This window comes from Channa argus, chromosome 7, assembly GCF_033026475.1.
Source record: "Channa argus isolate prfri chromosome 7, Channa argus male v1.0, whole genome shotgun sequence".
Classification (NCBI taxonomy): Eukaryota; Metazoa; Chordata; class Actinopteri; order Anabantiformes; family Channidae; genus Channa; species Channa argus.
This window is the reverse complement of record NC_090203.1, coordinates 24,442,929-24,462,248: the sequence shown is the minus strand read 5'-3', so window position 1 is coordinate 24,462,248 and position 19,320 is coordinate 24,442,929.

Here is a 19,320-nt window from a genome sequence, read left to right as displayed (position 1 = left end):
TGCTGCTTCACAAATCTGCTTTTCTCTCAACTCTGAGCAAGCAGTGTTTTCAAGATGTGAGAAAACTGTGATTACTGTTTTACTACATCCAAAATGTTTTACTTACCCACTAAACCACTCAATCATCAAGTTACTAAGTAGCAGTATCCATTAAAATCTCTCTGATTGTTGCCATTGACTGATACCAAAATGCACCTGAAATGCAGTAACACAAATTTAGGTGCTCAGTCATTACAGATTTTATTTTTTATTTTTTTATTTTTTTACAGATGTAGTAAATTCCAAGCCAAGACTTTTATAAAAGTCTGTGGTTGAAATTATATTTATTGAACCTTTGTTTTGTATTTTTTACTCTTTTCCAGGTGAAACATTCCATATAGGTTTTACAAAACATAGTATTACGGTGGTCTTGCTGTTAGAAATTAACTTTTGTTGTTGTTGGAACTTAGTCTCATATGTGGGAAAATAATTCAAACAACAATAGCTTTGTCACTGTGTTCTGTTTACTCTACTTTTAATTCTACTGGAGGAATGAGGCCAACAAACACATGTTTTTCTCTTAAAAGAACTTTAGACAAAGTTAAGGTTATTAGAGTGGTTTATGCTTGCGGACAATTATGACCGAATATTAATTAGTGGAAACATGTCATGCACCTTTGTGCTACATTGTGCACAGAAGCACAGCAACTCTATCAGCTGAAGGTTAAGTTCTTTTGCTGCTGTTTGGATTATGTTCTGGTGCAAGGCATTTTTTGACTGAATGAATGATATTTGTTTAAAGGGGATGCAAGTATGTGGTAAGTTTAAGTTAACAGAAACACTGTAGAAACGGTTGGGAAAGATTGTTTAACCATTTCACATGCACCAAATGTTTGATGATGATGGCTTTCTGGAAGCTTTCTGCGTTGCTTTCCTTCTCGTGAGATGCAGAGCTTTGAGACAGTCTATAACATGTCATTCTTGCGTACATGGCATCCAGTATGACACTGTAACAGACGTGAACTACGATTAAGAGATTAGGACCATAGGAGGGAGAGCGGGAGTTAAAAACTGAGACAACACACTGTATCGGAAGTCAGTTTTTCTCTCTTAAAACAGACCACAAACTTTCCCCAACTTTAACAGTGTGTCTAAAATAAACATAAAAACTGTAGTAACAGCAGAATATAATAATAATAAGAATTATGATTATTATTTATATATGCTCTTTATAGAAAGCCCCGACATTATGTAATAAACAAAATAATAATGAACATAAAAATAAACAAGAAACTGTGCTTTACACTATTACATTACATTACTAATGTAAATATAGAACATAACGACATGCAGGCTATTGTCATCATCTCAGCGGTTTTTCCTTCATGTTTAAACGTTTTGTTCTGTAGTATTGATAAACTGAAGCAATATACTTTTCCTACAACTTGAGTGGGACAAAAGCTGCTGGCTCCACTCGTTGTCTGGGTTTTTCATGTATTTCTCCGGATTGCAACATAGCAGAACATATGAGAGCTGTTTACCAAATAACTCCCAGCAAAGCTGTCCATCTGGATAACTGAGCATTGGCCCAGTGCATGCTGGGAGATTAGACTGAGGGTGCTTGTCTAAATTCAATATTTACCAAAGAGGCAGCTGTCAGTACTTCTTTTTTACTGTTAGCCCCCGTTTGTGTGTGTGTGTGTGTGTGTGTGTTTACACCCTTTTACATCCTTTAAGGTTTTTGGATGAAAATTGTGTTTAAGTGAGATGTTTTTGAAAACATTTAAAAAATGCCGATTGCATTCAAGTATTGAGGTATTTCATCATATGCATACATTTTTAGATGTATTTCTTAATCACTAAAAGCAACTTCATAACTTAAATATTTAAAAGTAGAGGTGTGTGTGTGTGTGTCTGTGAGAGAGAGAGAGAGAGAGAGGTGGGGCTGTAATTGATCACACATGATAAGTGGTTACTGGCCTTTAATACGTGACTGTGTTTCTGTGTCCCATAAGAGCACAAAATTTGTGAGTAAACGTCATTAGTCTCAGAGAGTTTGGGAGTTTAGCTCACACACACATCTGAAAGTCATCTATCACAGATTACACTCAGAAGAAGGGGGGGGGGGGGGGGGGGGTTCTTTAAAGGTGCCCAGTGTTAGAAGAATAGCATGATATTGTAACGCATAATAAAACAACCTTTGGAAGTCACAATAATGACACAATTGACATTGTGTGTGTTCAAACAATCATGTAAATCACAACTATCTCAACAATTAATTGATAGATTTTCTCAAAATTCAGTGGCCTCATTTTATACTAAAGTGTTTGGGTGGTTTCCCATAACATTTTATACTAATTTAAATTCACCTGAAATCACCTGATGTTATTGTTTTGCGTATATACTGGTATATACATTTATTTCACCATCAAATTAAAATTTTATATGCCCAAATTTTACAAAACCAATTATATTTCCAGTGTGTTCAGTAATAATTAGCAAATGTTACCATGCAAATATGCTACGTTATTATGGCAAATATTTTAGCTTCTAAGCGTTAAAATGTTATTGTTGCCGTTATGAACATGTTGAGCATTTGGCTCAGTGCCTTGTCACCTTTGGGTTGTGACACACCAGTTAAATGGACCACTTTGATTGGCTCACGAGTTCAGCCAATCAGTGCATGAAGAGACTAACATAAGTGGCAGAAGCAAGCCTGTGATTAAGAGGAGACACGTGAAAGACTCTTTGACTCATGAATTATTCATTGGTTTGTATATCCTGAGTCTTGTCTTCTGCTTTCCCCGTTTAAATGATGCTGTGAGCTGATTGACAGTTAATTCCTCTCACTCAGGTGCAGAACATATGCACTTGTTGGCTGTTGGCTCTAGACTCTCCAGTTTATTCAAGTGCCATTTTTAGGCCCAGATGAAAAGGATTTGATGCAACTGAGCAGGCAGCCTTCCTCACCCTCTAGTTCTTAGCTTATACCAGCACCAAAATGGGTTCTCTTGCTGCTCCAACATTTGCAAAATGCCCCTAAATCATATGTATCGTTTTGTTAAGTGTGAGGAAACTAGTGTCATCATATACATACATGTACTGTACATGTTCACAACTTCAATAATCCTCTCTCATTTTCCAAACCGACCACTTTCTTCCGTTTATTTCTTAGTGTGGTCAGGGATGCTCTCTGAACTTCAGACAAATGTTTGTTGTTTGAACCATCTGTCTGGCACTAGAGCAAAGAAAGGAAGGAGAGAGGGAGAGAGAACAGAGAGGAAGGAAAAAAGGAGCAGAAGAGAGAGATAAGAGAAAGTGAGAGATCCGGGAGGGGGGAGGGGGGAGCGAGACGTTCACGGCCAACTCACTCTCTATTCATGGAGCTTAACCAGCCGTGAGATTAGCACAGAATACCAAACACAGACAACCCCCCCCCACCCACCACCCATTGACCATCACCTCCTCTTCCTCCTCCTGGGCTCCCCTCCATCCTCTCCAGCGCCGCCCTCCTCATCTCCAAGGAGCAGGTTTCCAAGGCAACACACTAAGAGGTCAGAGGTTAGGTGTGGCGTAGGGTGGAGCGGGTGGGTGTCTGAACATGGGTCCATCTGGATGAGTGACCTGACATAATCAGATATCAATCCTACACTACAAGTGGGGTGAGAGACAGAGCTAGAGAATGCTAAGCTGATTAGTAAAGCATAGGTCTGCTGTTGATGCGTATCTGTGTGCGGGAGTGTTTGTGTGCCTGAATTTCATGTCAACCCTTCCTGATATTGACATTTAGAGCATAGAAGATATCAGAGGGGAAAAGAGGGAAGATGATGGCGCTGAGGGGGATGTTGGATGATGAAGAACCCTGCTCTGAAAAATACCAGATGGTTTGTTTGGCATGTTGCCACTCTGCCACATCAGAACCCCACAGATACAGGTGCTCATCAACTAGAGAGCAAGCAGTATGGCTCCATTAGTACCACCACTGATTAGTTAGATGTGGAGTTTAAGCTGTCAGGACTCTATTGACTTGTACATTTATGAACAAGAAGCTCTTGTGGAAAAAGCATCAGCTCCATCAGAAGTTAAAATATATTAAAATGTAATGGATTGATAAGCACAATGTTTGCAGGTATGTTTCCCAGAAGGTAAATCTGAATTTGTCAGCCCCTGACTTTTCCTTTTATACCATCCGCAACTTGACATTTTCAACCAGAGTAAAATTCCTGGACGACTACACTGAATTTTTATATATATTATGGCCATATTTCAGTTTACAATTTATATGACCAAATACACCAATCAGCCTCAGCTGTGCTCTCTGTTTAGTTTTAATTAGGGAATGTTGCCATCCTAACACACCAAAAGAAGATGGCAAATATAGTAAACAGTATAACTGCTTAACATCAGCACAATAGCATGATTGCATTTATATTATGACCAACTTTCTGTTAGTAATAGCATCAGAAAGTCTGAGAGGGATCATGGAAACTAATACACGCTAATACCTTCTGCCTCTCTATAAAGATGGCCCCAGAATACAGCAGTGATGGTGTTTTAATGTTTTGAGTACACACATTTTTAAAGGATGATAGTCTGAACTCTCCCAGTCTGAGCATTTTCACGAGGACAGGCTGGTCTCGTTTTTCTGGCTCCGAAGAGCTGATTAAAACCACGTCATCCAATTTGCTGACCTCAAGGGCAATGTTTGAATTGTCATTGTGAGACTCAGCCGGGAGTTTTTTTTTTTCTCTTATTCTCTGGTATGTTAGGATTTGACCATTTGAGACTTCTCCCCAGGTAAACACATTGTATCTGTGCTTGACCAATGAAATCATACCACTCGCATATTTATCATATTTTGTCAGTTTCATACCTCTGCATTCATTCTAAGTCGAACTGTTGGACATATATAAAAACACAGGAGACAGCGATACATCCTAAGTTGGACCCCTCCCCGGAAAAGAAAAGGAAAAATTACATCATATCTGAAAGACTCCTCTTCGTTATCCAAGTATATCTAAAAATACTTTGCTCCTCTTACAATCAGTGCATTTTCGATGTACATTCTTAAGGAAGTAGTCAAACCAACAGAAGCCAAAAGAAAGCCAATTGCTCCATAGCCTACACTGAGCCTATGCTAGTGTAATGCTTGAGAGGGGACTGGAGGTTGTCGCAGGAGGTAGAGCGGTCGTCCACCAATCCCCCAGTTGTTGGTTCGATATCCGGCTCCTTCGGTTAATTGTCGCAGTGTCTGTGAGCAACGTCGCATTTCCTTCTGTGCATTTTATTCAGACAATCCAGTACAACACCTTCTGTCTTTTTTCCACCTCGGAGTAATTTCATTAAAAGTAGCTGCCACTGTGTCAAGTTTCTTCGCCACTGAGCTGAGCTTTATGTTTAAGTTCAAACAGGTGGGAATGAAACCTCACTGCACAGAAACCTCACTGCCAACTAGTGGTTTAAAGGTGTAACTGCTTAATGATCTGGGTCCGTGCGGATTTATTGCATACAGCTCTTCATCAACAAAGTGTAAACCTCTCAACCAGTAAAATAATAACAAATTTTAAATATTAAATTAGATCCATTATTGCAAATTTTAAATTAGGTTGAAGTTTATTTATGTGACACTAAAATGCCATCGTAGGTTTCCACACATACTATACGCTTGAATGTATGGATTAGTGTTGCTTTTTTTGCAGAACGACCCCCTGGATGTTCTGAAGAACTGTGCAATGCTTTGATGAAATAGCTGTAGGTTGAAACATCACTGTTACTCTGTTACAATCAAACATTTCTTTACAGACCAGGAACCTGCACAATAGGACTACTAACTTAGCTCCTTGTAGACATGTAACCACATGAAAACCAACCACATCTTTTCTATAATGTGGATGAAGGAGGAAGTGAGAGACACACAGATGGGAATGTATATAGCACGTGGGTGTGTTCAAGTAAAATAAGCTCTAATTATGCTGTAAAACATAGCCAGAGGCAGCCGAGAACAATGTAGGACCCAGGGAGGGAGACAGTGTGACTTAAACACTATCAGCTGTGCTCACACTGTCAGCTTATTCAACCACTGTTTACACCCCAAATCTGGCCTCCCTCTCTCTCTTGAAAGCGCTATCAGTGTCTCTTTACCCCGCTTTATCTTTTCCCAAGATAGCGAAGTGTGGGAGAGTACATATTTACCTTCGGAAGGTTGGAGATTTCACCATCACTTGTTGGTAAACGTGAGCCTTGCTGCCATCAGAGCCAAGCAGGATTTATTGGTCCTAAAAGGTGCAGAATGAGAGACAAAGGAAAGAAAAAACAGAGTTTGCTGCATCAACAAAAGGCAACACAGGGTCAAGGTGAATAACATCACTTCCCAACCCCTGACCCTCAGCACTGCAGCCTCCACGGAGCTGTGTATTTTCCTTAGTACATCTCACCTGTCATAGAGAAATTATATTATTCACCTGTCTAAAAGTGCTATAATACTCAATACAATACTCCATTATAAGGACAGTGATTGCAAAATGTTACATGTGTACATTTAGAAACTATAATAAGAAAAATGTATTAGAGGTACAGTACAGTAGTTAAAGTACTAGAACATTGTTTATTATTGTAAAAATGACAATGATTGAAAGTAAATTAAAACCTCTGCAATACTTAAAAGCAAGAGCAGCAAGTATTGACATCTAAGAACCAAGAATTATTTAATATTTGCGTGATCAACGGCTTTTAGCTTGTCCCTTCAGGGGATCCCGCAGCAGAATGTGTTCCACATGTCGATTTGGCATGAGTTGTTCGCGCTGGATGCCCTTCCCGCTGCAGCCCTCCCATTTTATTCGGGCTCGGCACCCGGGTGGCCCTTGATGGATGTGTGGGGCCACGCCTGGTGGGACCTTCTGTATCCCAACCCAATGCTCAACCAGTTCAGCCACAAGGCACCTCCAATTATTTAATATTTAAATTAATCTACAGAAAATTCTACATGTTCAGCTTCTCTTATATTTACTATTTACTGCTTCATATGTGTACATCACATGTGTAAACCATCTTCTTCTACATAAAGTCTCCGATACACGTTTGTGGTGGAGTGAAAAAATACAGTATTTCCCTATGAAATGCAATGCAGAAGAATTAAAAATGTATTATATTTTAAAATTCACATCAATTGTATTTTTCATTTCATATTTAAAGAATGTATATCAACTTTCATTGAATTAAATTCAATCTGGAGCTGGACATTATTCAGTGCACCGGCATTTAGGGACATCGAGCAGCCAAAAGGAATCTCAGAGTCAGAGATGTCACAGAATTCTTTCTATGGGAGACTGGAGCTCAAGTTCAGTGTGACTCAACTGCTTTTGTTGTTCTTGCAACTGGTAAATGTGATTTAACCTTAAGGAAATTGTGAATTTTATGCTAAACTTTCTTTATTTAGTGCCTCCTCTCAAGCTAATCCAAACGCTGATGTTTGCCTAATCATAACCAAACTGCTGTTTTCACAGTCTTTCACAGTCAGTGCGTAGTGTCTGCCATTTTGGGTCCAGGGCACCATTTATTTGCTTGGTGCCTAAGAGGGTACAGTTTCAACAGATGGCTGGCTCACTACACTATATAGCAGTGCTATTTGAACAATCAGTTCATTGAGCCGTATGAGAAACAAGCCACCTATAATGCTGCTAATTAGACACACTTTGCATCAATGTGAAAAAGAATTCCATCAGATTCAGCACAGGGGGCGTGGTGGCTCAGTGGTAGAGCATTGGGTTAGGATGCAGAAGGCAGCATGTTCACATCCCACCCCACCACCATGGTGAGGCTGCTGAGGCTGGATAAAAAGGGGTTGCGGTAGGAAGGACATCTAGCATAAAAACTCATCAAAACTAAAACAACATGCGGTACACATTTTTCTTTGGCAACCTCCGAAGGTACAAGCCAAAAGCCGTTGACATCCGATTAAGCATTTCAGTTTAAAAAGTCTATGCGCCAGATGTGGATGCGTTTCAAATCTTATTCTTTTCCTTTCAGCTGCTCCCTTTTAGGAGTCGCCACAGCGAATCATGTGCCTCCGTCTAACCCTGTCCTCTGCATCCTCTTCTCTCACACCAACTAACTTCATGTCCTCTCTCACTACATCCATAAATCTCCTCTTTGGTCTTCCTCTAGACCTCCTGCCTGGCAGCTCCAACCACAGCATCCTTCTACCAATATATTCACAGTTTCTCCTCTAAACATGTCCAAACCACCTCAATCTGTCCTCTCTGACTTTATCTCCAACACATCTAACATGAGCTGTCCCTCTGATGTCCTCATTCCTCGTCCTGTCCATCCTCGTCCCTCCCAAAGAGAACCTCAACATCTTAAGCTCTGCTACCTCCAGCTCTGCCTCCTGTCTTTTCTTCAGTGCCACTGTCTCTAAGCCGAACGACATCGCTGCTCTCACCACCGTCTTGAACACCGTCGTGTCATTCTTGCTGATACACTTTTCTCCACCCGTTCCGACCTGCTTGCACTCGCCTCTTCACCTCTTTTCCACACTCTCAGGGTCAACGGTTCAGAGCAACAAAGTACTTAATGTCCTGCACCTTCTTCACCTCTGCTCCCTGTAACCTCACGGTTCCACTTGGGTCCCTCTTTTTCACACTCATGTATTCTGTCTTGCTGCGGTTAACTTCATTCCTCTGTTTTCCAGAGCAGACCTCCACCTCTCTAGATTTTCCTCCACCTGCTCCCTGCTCTCACTACAGATCACAATGTCATCTGCAAACACCATGGTCCAATGTGGATGGGTTTAAAATGAATATATAAGTTTCTGCCTGTATTTTCATTTATCACAGTTATTTCCAAATGATTAACGCTACATTGACACTCAAAAATAAAATAATGTCTCCAAAACAGATTTGTGAGCTGTTAAAGGCATGTGGGTTTGATTAACACCTGTTTATAGGTGCAGGAAGGTAACATGGCCTGTAATTCTTTTGGTAATTCTTGGCTTGTACCAGTGTGAACAACTTATAGTAGAGGTCATAATGCTCCTGAAGTTCTCAGTTCATGCAAAGTGGTTTGGTTTAGCAAAGTAATGATGTTGTTCTTGGTAATATCTTCTGCTAATTATTAGTAATATGGTAGTCTGGCTAAAAGCATTAGCCAGTAGCGGGGCCCTTATGGGGACGTTAGCTGTCCTTGATTTTGTCAGAATTTAAAGGTATATTTCCAGTCATGAATTTTGATCTCATGGTCCTCTTCTGCATTTTCTGACCATTTGTTGGACTTTTTATTTGTGCGGACTAAAAAACGTTTGCACAACAAATGGACAACCTTTCTCCGTCTGCTTAGAAAGGCAAAAACATTCTAAAAGTAACTAATTACAGCCGGAGACCTTAAATAAAGACTTTGAATTCACGTTTGATGGGGTTCTGAATTATCCAGAAAAGTCATCAAAACCAACAGCTGTTGGGGGTTTGTGATCGCAGTTGATCGTGGTTTATAACATTTACAGTATTTCTAACCACAGTTGCACACTTCAATAGTTAATTTAAAAACACTGTTTACTTTATTAAAATTTGCTGTACGTTGTAATTTTGAGCACTTTGGAGTACTTTAGGAAAGGAGTCTTAATCAGTTTAGGAAAGCGAGAAACCAAATCTCTCACGTCTTATAAAGACCACACATATTGCTGTTTTTTTTTCTTTTAAACCGTTACCAAATTTCTCTAAGCAGAGTTGTTCCATGTAAAAGTTGCCGGCTAAAATTAGATCTTTACCTGTCCCACAGTGTTTAGACTGTGTGACCTTCCCTCCTGGGGCTGCATGTGATATCATTAACACCTTATAAAAATAATTAATAAGCCCTGCTGTACTTGATTAGGATTGTCAGCAACAAGGCACGAAGTAATTAGTATGAGCATGATACTTCCATTAATTGCCACAAGTGCAGAACATTTAGGAAGATATCAAAGGTCAGACTCATTATGGAGGACACTTTTCAGTGTCGGCTTCATTGTCTCGTGCTTGTTGTCGCTTAAGTTAAACAAACCCACTCAGGTCATTCAATTCAACCTAAACAATAAAAGAAACAAAACAAAAGTACTGAAGTTATTACTTATCGCATCTTGGACAACTTTTCTACATCTTTAAACATGTTTCCAAAAAAAAAAAAAAAGCTGGATTGCTATGTTAAATATGAATAAAAAGTGATTGCAATGATTTACAAATAATTTAAAACCTATTTTTTATGTAGATAGAAAAAAAGTCAACATATCAAACTGACAAATATGAATGGGTTTCTTAATATATTTGGATTTTGAATATAAAGAGTACTTTTTTACTTTTGTTTTTGCTTTGTAATACTTGCATATGTATAATGGGGGAGAGGTCTGGTCTGGAGGCTGCTCCATTTAGCAGAATCCTCGATAGCCTGCAGAATGTGTCCTGACATTGTGTTACTAAAATCAAAGACCTTCCCTTGTAAAGATGTTGGCTTTTGAACCGTGAGCTGATAACAAGTCAGATACTTCCTCTCCTCTTTCAATTGATGCACAGAGGAGGCAGACAAATCCAAAATTTTCAAAAAGAATTTCACATTTTGACTCATCACAGCACAGGACGGTTTACCATGCAAACAAACATGCATAAATAAGATCCAGAAACACTGCAGCCTTTTCTGAACTTGAACTCATTTAAAATGGACTGAGATGAAATTATAGCATTTTAAATCACATTTGTGGATGCAGAGACAAAATGTGTTCACTGACGGTGGGTTTCACAGGTAATTTTATTGATATTATTTAATGACAATGTGTAACTAATGTTAATCTGTGACAACCTCGCCCCATTCCTACTTCTCTGGGATACTGCTTTTATACTCAGCATTTCTTTTAGCATTACACAAGTTCTGCAAGCATTTGTTGAATATTACAAACCATTTTGAAATATATCAAATTCAAAGTGACTAAAAACCCAATTTCTCATTTTAAACATTTGATATCTAGGTTTTCTACTGTTTAAATTGCAAACATGGCTAAAGTATTGCAGCATCTCATCCTGGCAAGCAACACTGGGAAAATGGGGGAAATAGAGCATATGTTGGGGACTATTTTCAGCGGTGGACAGTTGGTGTACTAATGAGTATCTTTGACAGCAGAGCAGTGTGGGGGATAAAAGAAAAATAAGCTACAGTGATTTTATGTTAAGTCACATTTTAAATACATTTTTGTACAACACTAAAGCTCTATGGCACAGATGAAAAAGATGTTTAGGCTAATTTTTTTCAGAATCAAAAATAATTGGTTTGGCTCTGCACATTGGATTTGTTGATAAAAAGAAGAATATTGAATATTGCCTAATACCCTTCATTATGACAAATACTGTATATAAACACTTTGTTTTTAAATGACATTAATAATTTATTAAAGAGCAAAGGTTTTAATTAGTCATGTTACATTATATTGAAAAACTTGAAACAACCATGTGAGCTGGTCAAACCACTGAATATTTTCTGTAGTTTAGGTTAAATTTGGGTTCGAAGTCTGTGGTGACAAGCACCTTTCAGTAATGAGACAATGACTAACAATCTTATCTGCCTTGTTTACACTATGAGATCACAATATATTGCTGCCTTTTACTTTAGTTAACAACTTCTCTCTTTTGCTGTAAGCTGCCTGCTGTGCGTATTCTTTATGTTTCATCTCTGTGTAGCAGAATATGTCACCCGACACCGAACCCCAAGTTGCTCCCAGTTGGTCAGGTGGGCACCTTGCATGGCAGCCACCCCCATTGTAAAGCTCTTTGGATAAAAGCGTTATATAATTGGCCATTTACCATTTACCAAACTCAAAGCATTGGACATCATTATTAGGTTTGAATCTAGCTCTTCTTTTCTCAGCAGAGCCTACTGAACAACCACTTCAACCACTGGATCGTTTATAACATTACCGGCACCAAACTTCTCATCCTGAGGATAGGTCCAAAACAGAACCCTGCTCAGACAGGGGGCCTCTACCCTCCCACAAGTCTAATGGGCTTGAGTTGGATTAGTCCTGCTGAGTGTTTCTCTGTGCTGCTGCTCATATAGCCTTCACATTGACAAAGCCATTCCTGCTCGTCCTCCCAGCTCCCCTTCCCACTAACCCACCATGGTGAATAGAGGAATGCCACAGTGGGTAGGTTGTACTGAAATCTCTAAAATTAGTTATGTAGTGGCTTTAACATGGCTATTGAATCCATTCAGTGTCAATTTCGTTGGTCCCCTTTTCTTCTTTTCACTTTCATTAGCTTTTCAACATTTCATTTCAGAAAGAATTGCATAAGAACCTTCATATTTCCCAAGAACTGGCTGACTGATGAATTGGTTGCTGACCTGCTATGAACATGGATCTGAGTTAGACACGACCAATCAGGTTGAGCAGATCCACTTCAAAAGTTTGAGGCAGAATCGATTGACCTCAGCTCAGGGGCTCACTTATAACTGAACCAGAGGTGAAGGGTTAGCAAGAGAGCCACTAATAAGCTGTGAAGCAGTGCTTGTTCAGAGATCTCACATCTAACAGAAATGTGTTTCCTGGAAAATATCCACTGATGTACTAATACTAAAAATGTATTAAGGTATTGCTTCTAAAATAACTTTTGACTCACTTTCCACTTCACCTCAGTCCATCCTAAATGAGGCAACACATTTCTGGATCTTGTTTATGTATTGTTGTTTCTTTGTTATTGAATCTAAAAATGCAGATTAGCATTAAAACTCAGTTCACCGTGTTTACTTTCAACCCAGAAATATGAACATTATCTCGAGCCCCTGGTCTGTAGCCCAATGGGTCTGTTCAATAATCTGTTTGTGTGGTTGTGTGTTGTTTTTAGCATGGCACAACTTTGTTTTTTTTTTGTTGTTGCTTGTTTTTGGTTGGGGAGGGGGTGGCTGAGAGTATCTGCATACCTAATAAACACTGAGGTGTAGCCACTGGCATCAGAATGAACTAAGAACATCCCTCAATCCAGATGAGTGAAATTATTTACTCACTAACGATGATAGAGCACCCCGATTTGCCAAACTGAACACGTCGTCAGTAAAATATTTTTGCCTAAATGCTCCAGCACCCAATGCATTGTGTAATCTAAGATTTGTTCTAAGAGAAGTGCTAATCTGTTGTTGTTGTTTTTTTTATTTCCTGTGTTGCTACATTCAATTCCAGATGTGTTGGCGATCCTGTTCTCTGGTGGTGTGCAGCTGTCCCTTAAAGATCCTCTTGTCCAAATTAAGGACATCAGCACAATTTATCCTGAAGCTTGTCTTGCAGAGTTGAATATACACAGGAAAGTGAAATTAGTGTTTTATACAGTAGCTTATACAGTAGTTTTTACACTTTTTGAAAATAAAGGCCATTTGAAGGACCACTTTGATCAGTTTGTGTAGACTGCATAAGATAAAACAGTTTTGTGCAAATGCATAGCCTTAGTTTCATCAAAGAGAGAAGTTCTGCCTCCAGCCTTTTCATTCGTCCAGATAGAGAATAAACAATTGGTTGAACCTATTCTAAAAGCAAATGATTTTGTAGTCAGTTTACAGTAAGCCATGATGGCTTCTTGGTGAGTGTTAATAGAAAGCAATAATGGAGGACAATTTCAGATTTGTTATTTTTAAATAAGTAAAAGTAGCAGTAGCACACCATGCAAATACTTAATTGCAAATAAAACTCCTGAATATAAAATGTTACCATGGTAAAGGTACTTTTTATTAGTTAAATACTGGTGTACTGATAGTTACGTTCAATTGTATGTAGAACATATTTTTTGAAATCATCCTGTTTTCTATCATATATCATGAACTAAAGAGTTTGCCATTAGTTTGTTTATCTTAATGGGTAAAACCCACCTGAGAATATTTAAATTTGAAAGCTGCCATGGTTATGATAGCACCAGTTTCATGGTGGTATATTGTAAATATAATATAGTCAATAATAAAAGCTGTTAATTAGCAATGGCATTGGTCAGTACACATTCAAGGAACATAAATAAACTCAGGTTTCCTAAAGTGTTATTCTCCTTTTTACAATTCAACATTGCATAGATAGTACTTTTAAAACTCCTAATGGTCATTACTGGCGAAGATGTTTTTAACTCAACAGCCTTAAAGTTTTAACATCAAATTCAAAGGTTAAAATCTTAATAGACTTATAGATTAGGGCAACACCACCACCACCGATATTTTTTACCATAAGAAAGGTTTGCATCCCCTTATTTTAAAATGGAAGATTATCTTCAACATAATCTTTAATGACATATTCAGCCATTACAAATGTTCCTTAATCTGATATTAATGAAAGTTAATTTTTAAGAAATGTATCGAAGGGGATGCAATTTTTGTTACTTTACTTAAAACCTTTTCTTGTTACTTGCCTTATAAAAGAACATTTAAATTAGCTAAATATGCATTATTATTATTGGCTTTGGTTTGGTTTATTATTAGGTTTTAAATTAGGTTTAGGTTTGAGTTTGCCTCCCTTTCAATTCCAAATTGGAAAGAAACCATCAGTAGTATAAATGATCCAAAATTAAGATTTTAAAATTTCAATCCATCCATTAATTAATTCAATAATGAGTATGATGTTACAGTGGCACACGTAAAAAAAAATTGTTGCTAAAGCCATTTTTGATGCTCTCCACCTTAACCTCATGTGTTGCCATGGAAATTCTTTGCAGTGTGGCATCATGAGCTGTCTGGTCAAATGACCTATATAAGACAAGGGCTAGTACACCATACATACAACCATATGGCAGAGCGTGTGCACCTACAACCATTGTGCCGCTGGGAAATAACTGTCAGCAACAACAGCAAACAGTCCACTGGGTGTGAATGTTTACAAGAAGACACTGGCAGTAAGACTTGGACTGGCATATGAAGAAACAGATGGACATTAAGGTCTAATAGTTTGCTTTTGGTAAGAACCAAGCATTTCTCATTCTGCTTGTCTTCACAGCGTCAGTGGAAAGTACTGCCACAGATGGAGAGTTCTGCAGGAAGTCAGAGCCATTGTTAATCAAACGGTTACAGTCTGAGGAGAAATTAACAATTTGAGGCTAAAAGATGAAGAGAAAACATGGAGACATGATGTTTTCAATTTCCAAAACCACATGCCTTTAATTCTTATAGTTATTGTAGCTGCTATAATCAACATTTCTATTTCACAAGGAATCAAATTGCTACATGTAATGCAAATCTTGCCAGTAAGTTTTCAAAATGACAAACCCCACTCATCTTCCCATTGATAATGACAAATAATGACATGGCATTATAATGCTTAAATCAACTGATTAGTCCCTGTTGTGAGACTACATCTATCACCTTTTACTCGTGGACTAGCACTACTAGAGCTCTGGCCATGGGTTGATGCTCTGTGCTGCATGTCAGGAATATACTCATCTTGATCCACATCTTCATTAATAGGCTATGGCTTATCATTAAAGGTGTATTAATGCTATACAGTAGCTCATTGGGTTGGTTCAAACACGAAAATGCAGTAGGTGGTTCCTTGACTGTTTACGTTTTTTTCTTATACCTGGTAAAATTGTTGGGTTATAGTCTTCTTACTCCTGTGACTCAAAGTCTACTGCTACTGCTACTGTCATTTCAATACAACAGTCTTTGAAAGTTTCACCATTCTCCTAACCTTATGTGATGACATGGTGATTTTTGCTTCAGGTTGTCATAGGCTAACAAATAAAGTACACAAAGTATTTTATCGATTCTAAATTACACACAGAAAGCTGCTTTAGCTGTATGTCAGTATTTTTCCAGCTTTTACTAATTAAATTGAGCAAACCTACATTTTAAATGTAGGTAGTAGTTTGCTACCAATAAAGTGTTTTTATGCTTCAGACAATATAATGGGGGTTAAAATAATAAATCATTGTGGATAGAATCATTTCAAGCAAACACAATAGTAAATAATAATTAAAACTCTTGTCTAGATTTACAACAAACACTCTAATTTCCACTTTGCTGGATCTGTCATCTCTGCTTGTCTCAGAGGAACACCCCAAAGCCCTGCCCCCCCCTCCCAGTCCCAGAGGTCTGGTGGCCCCACAGGGCAGGCCGGGGGTCCTTGGCTAGTGTTTGTGAAAGGGCCCCTGCACCATGGCAAATGAGGCGCGTGACTCATCAGACCAAACATGGGATTAGCTGGTAATGATCTGGCAAATGGTTTTGAAATTGTAATTACTGTCCCTGTGCTGGATCTACAGGTAGAGAGAACCAGAATGGTGAGGTAACAAAAGAGAAAAAGAGGTGAAAAAGGCATCAGGAGGATAGAGGAGGAAACCAGCACTAAACCAAGCAACACACATCAAACAGTAACAACAACAAACAGTGTTTAGTTGCCATGTGTAAAATTCCCTGTCAGATATATCCCTCTGTGTGTGTGTGTGTGTGTGTGTGTGTGTGTGTAGTGTATAACAGTGGAGTAGAGGATATAAGTCAGCGTTAGCTCATCTGTGTTCATGTTGCCATGTTATCAAAGACAACAAAAAAACACTCACAACCAACAAACATGTTGCAGGAGGTTGAATGGGGATTCTTAATATTTGCTGCCACCTGCAGGGGGATGTGTGTAGAAGAACAACAAATAATGCACGCCGCTGTTCGACGTTATTTTGATCTTCATGTGTTCATTTTCTGATTGTGGTAGCAATTCCAATCAAGTAAAAACAGTGGAAATGATGAATGAAGCAAAAATAATAGAAAGTGAGGGACTCCTCCAACATGACCCACTAGATCCTCCACAACGAGCCTACAAAATATATAAAAACAATACATTTATATAAATTTAAAGTCCTAATGTTCTTAGTTCCTCAGAACTTATTACTTACTTACCACAGAGATAACTGCTGGTAATGAACAATTTACAGTGTGTTTAAATGAAAATATTTGAAGTTACTACCCCATACTCAAACTATCAGATGATACAAGATGCTTGCTTGCTTTTTCAACAGACGGCAAACTGTAGCTGTAAAAAGCTGTAAAAATGTACTCTTGAAATCTGATGAAATGAAATCTGATATTGGGATTTAGAAGTGTGCTTCTATGTGACCTTGTGGAGAAACCAGTGTCCTGGTTTATTTCTACATTTGTATGTTGTTGTCTTAGACACTTTTTGTCCATGAGTATTTAGTCACTTCTTAGATGGCATAAGCAAAATGTTGTTGCTGTGCTTTTATTTTTTTTTTACATATTCAATGTAAAAGTGAGTTAATGTGGAGCTCGAAAAACTGCAGTAATTAAAAATGCTGTAGTGACTACATATGAAGCGCATTATGAGGTGTCAGGCTAATCACAGAAGTCAGGAAGATGTGTAAAACCTAAATAAAAACAGAATGCAATGATTTGCAAATTTCATCAGCCCATATTTTATTCAGTTTACCATTGTGTAGCATCCCCTATTCTTTAGTGGAGGAATGTTGTCCCATTCTTGTCTGATGCAGAATTCTAGCTGCTAAACAGTCCTGGGACTGTTGCCAGTTTTCATTTTTAAGATGCACCAAATGTTTTCTATTGGTGAAAGATCTGGACTGCAGGCAGGCTGGTTCAGCACCTGGACTCTTCTCCTGCGATGCCATGCTGTTGTGATGGATGCATTATGTGGTTTAGCATTATCTTGCTAAAGTATGTAAGTCCTTCCCTGAAAGAGACATTGTCTGGATGGGAGCATATGTTGCTCTAATACCTCTATGTACTTTCAGCATAGAATGTGCCTTTCCAGATGTGTAGGCTGCCCACGTCATAAGCACTAATGTACCCCTATACCATCAGAGATGTAGGGTTTCGAACTTTCTGCTGATAACAAGCTGGATGGTCCATGGTATCCAAAAAGAATTTCAAATTACGATTCATCTGACCACAGAACAGTTTTCCACAGCAGCGTCTCTGGATCGTGTTCACATACAGCTTTTTTTTTTGCACGATACAGCTTTAACTTACATTTGTGGATTTCACAGCAAACTGTGTTTACAGACAGTTATTTGTGGAAGTGTTCCTGACCCCATGTGTTCCTGCGACTGTGGCGCAGGAAGGTAGAGCGGTTGTCCACCAATCTCACAGTTGTTGGTTCAATCCCAGGCTCCTCCGTTCACATGTCAAAGTGCCCTTGAGCAAGACACTGAACCCCAACTTAGTTGCTCCCGGTGAGTGTTGGCCAGCTGCATAGCAGCTCCCCCATCGGTGTATGAATGTGTGTGTGATTGTGAGTGTGAATGGGTGAATAGGAAGCACTGTAAAGCGCTTTGAGTGCCAATAGGTAGAAAAGCGCTATATAAGTGTAGACCATTTACCCATAACGTGATGTACAGTAGAAAATTTCACCTGATTTTAATGCAGTGCTGGCTGAGGGCCCAAAGATTCCATGCATCTTTTGATTATATTATAGACTGGAGATGGTGGGATCTTCAAAGTCTTCACAATTTTATGTTGAGGAACATTTTTCTGAAATTGTTCCACAAGTGGTGTGGTGAACCTCTGCCTATCTTTACATTCATACATTTACTAATTTGTGGACAGAAATCTGATTACACAAACACAGACTGAGATACAGTTTGACTACTCTCCACATGTAATATCTACTGCTACAATAATAGCCCACAAATTTGAAACCAATTGATAAGCTGTGCTTACATAGACCAAAGGTCACTCTTTCTTAGTTTGACATTTTCTCCAGGTGTTCACCATAATGATTTAACCTTCTGTTCCTAACACCAAGCATCTAGAGAACAGTATAACATGGTGCAATCCAAGTCAATGCCTCTAGTCTTTATGAGAAGTCAGACATTGTGTGGAACCCTCTCCAAGACATCACCAAGTTTAGATTAAAATCAATCAATTATAGAGACTTACAGGGTGTCAAGTTAATTGTTCGATCTGGAGCAGCACGGTGCTGGAGTGGTTAGCGATGCCGCCTCACAGATAGAAGGTTGCGAGTTTGCGCCCCGCTGGAGTTTGCATGTTCTCCCCATATTTGCTTGGGTTTCTTCTGGGTAGTCTGGTTTCCTCCCACAGTCCAAACACATCCATATTAGGTTAAAATTGGTGACTCGAAAATTGCCTGTGGGTGTGAATGGTTGTCTTTGTGTGCGTGTGTGTGTCTCTGTGTTTGTCCTGAGATAGACTGGAGACCTGTCTAGGGTTTACCCTGCTTCTTGCAGCTGGGATAGGCTCCAGCCCCCTTGCAACCCTAAACAGGTGAAGCAATTACAGATAATGGATGGATGAATGTTCTGTCTAAATAATAGAGTTTAGGTGAGCTTGCTTCAGGGTCCTGCAATTACAGAAACTAATGCTTATAGGAGTTACTCTAATAAT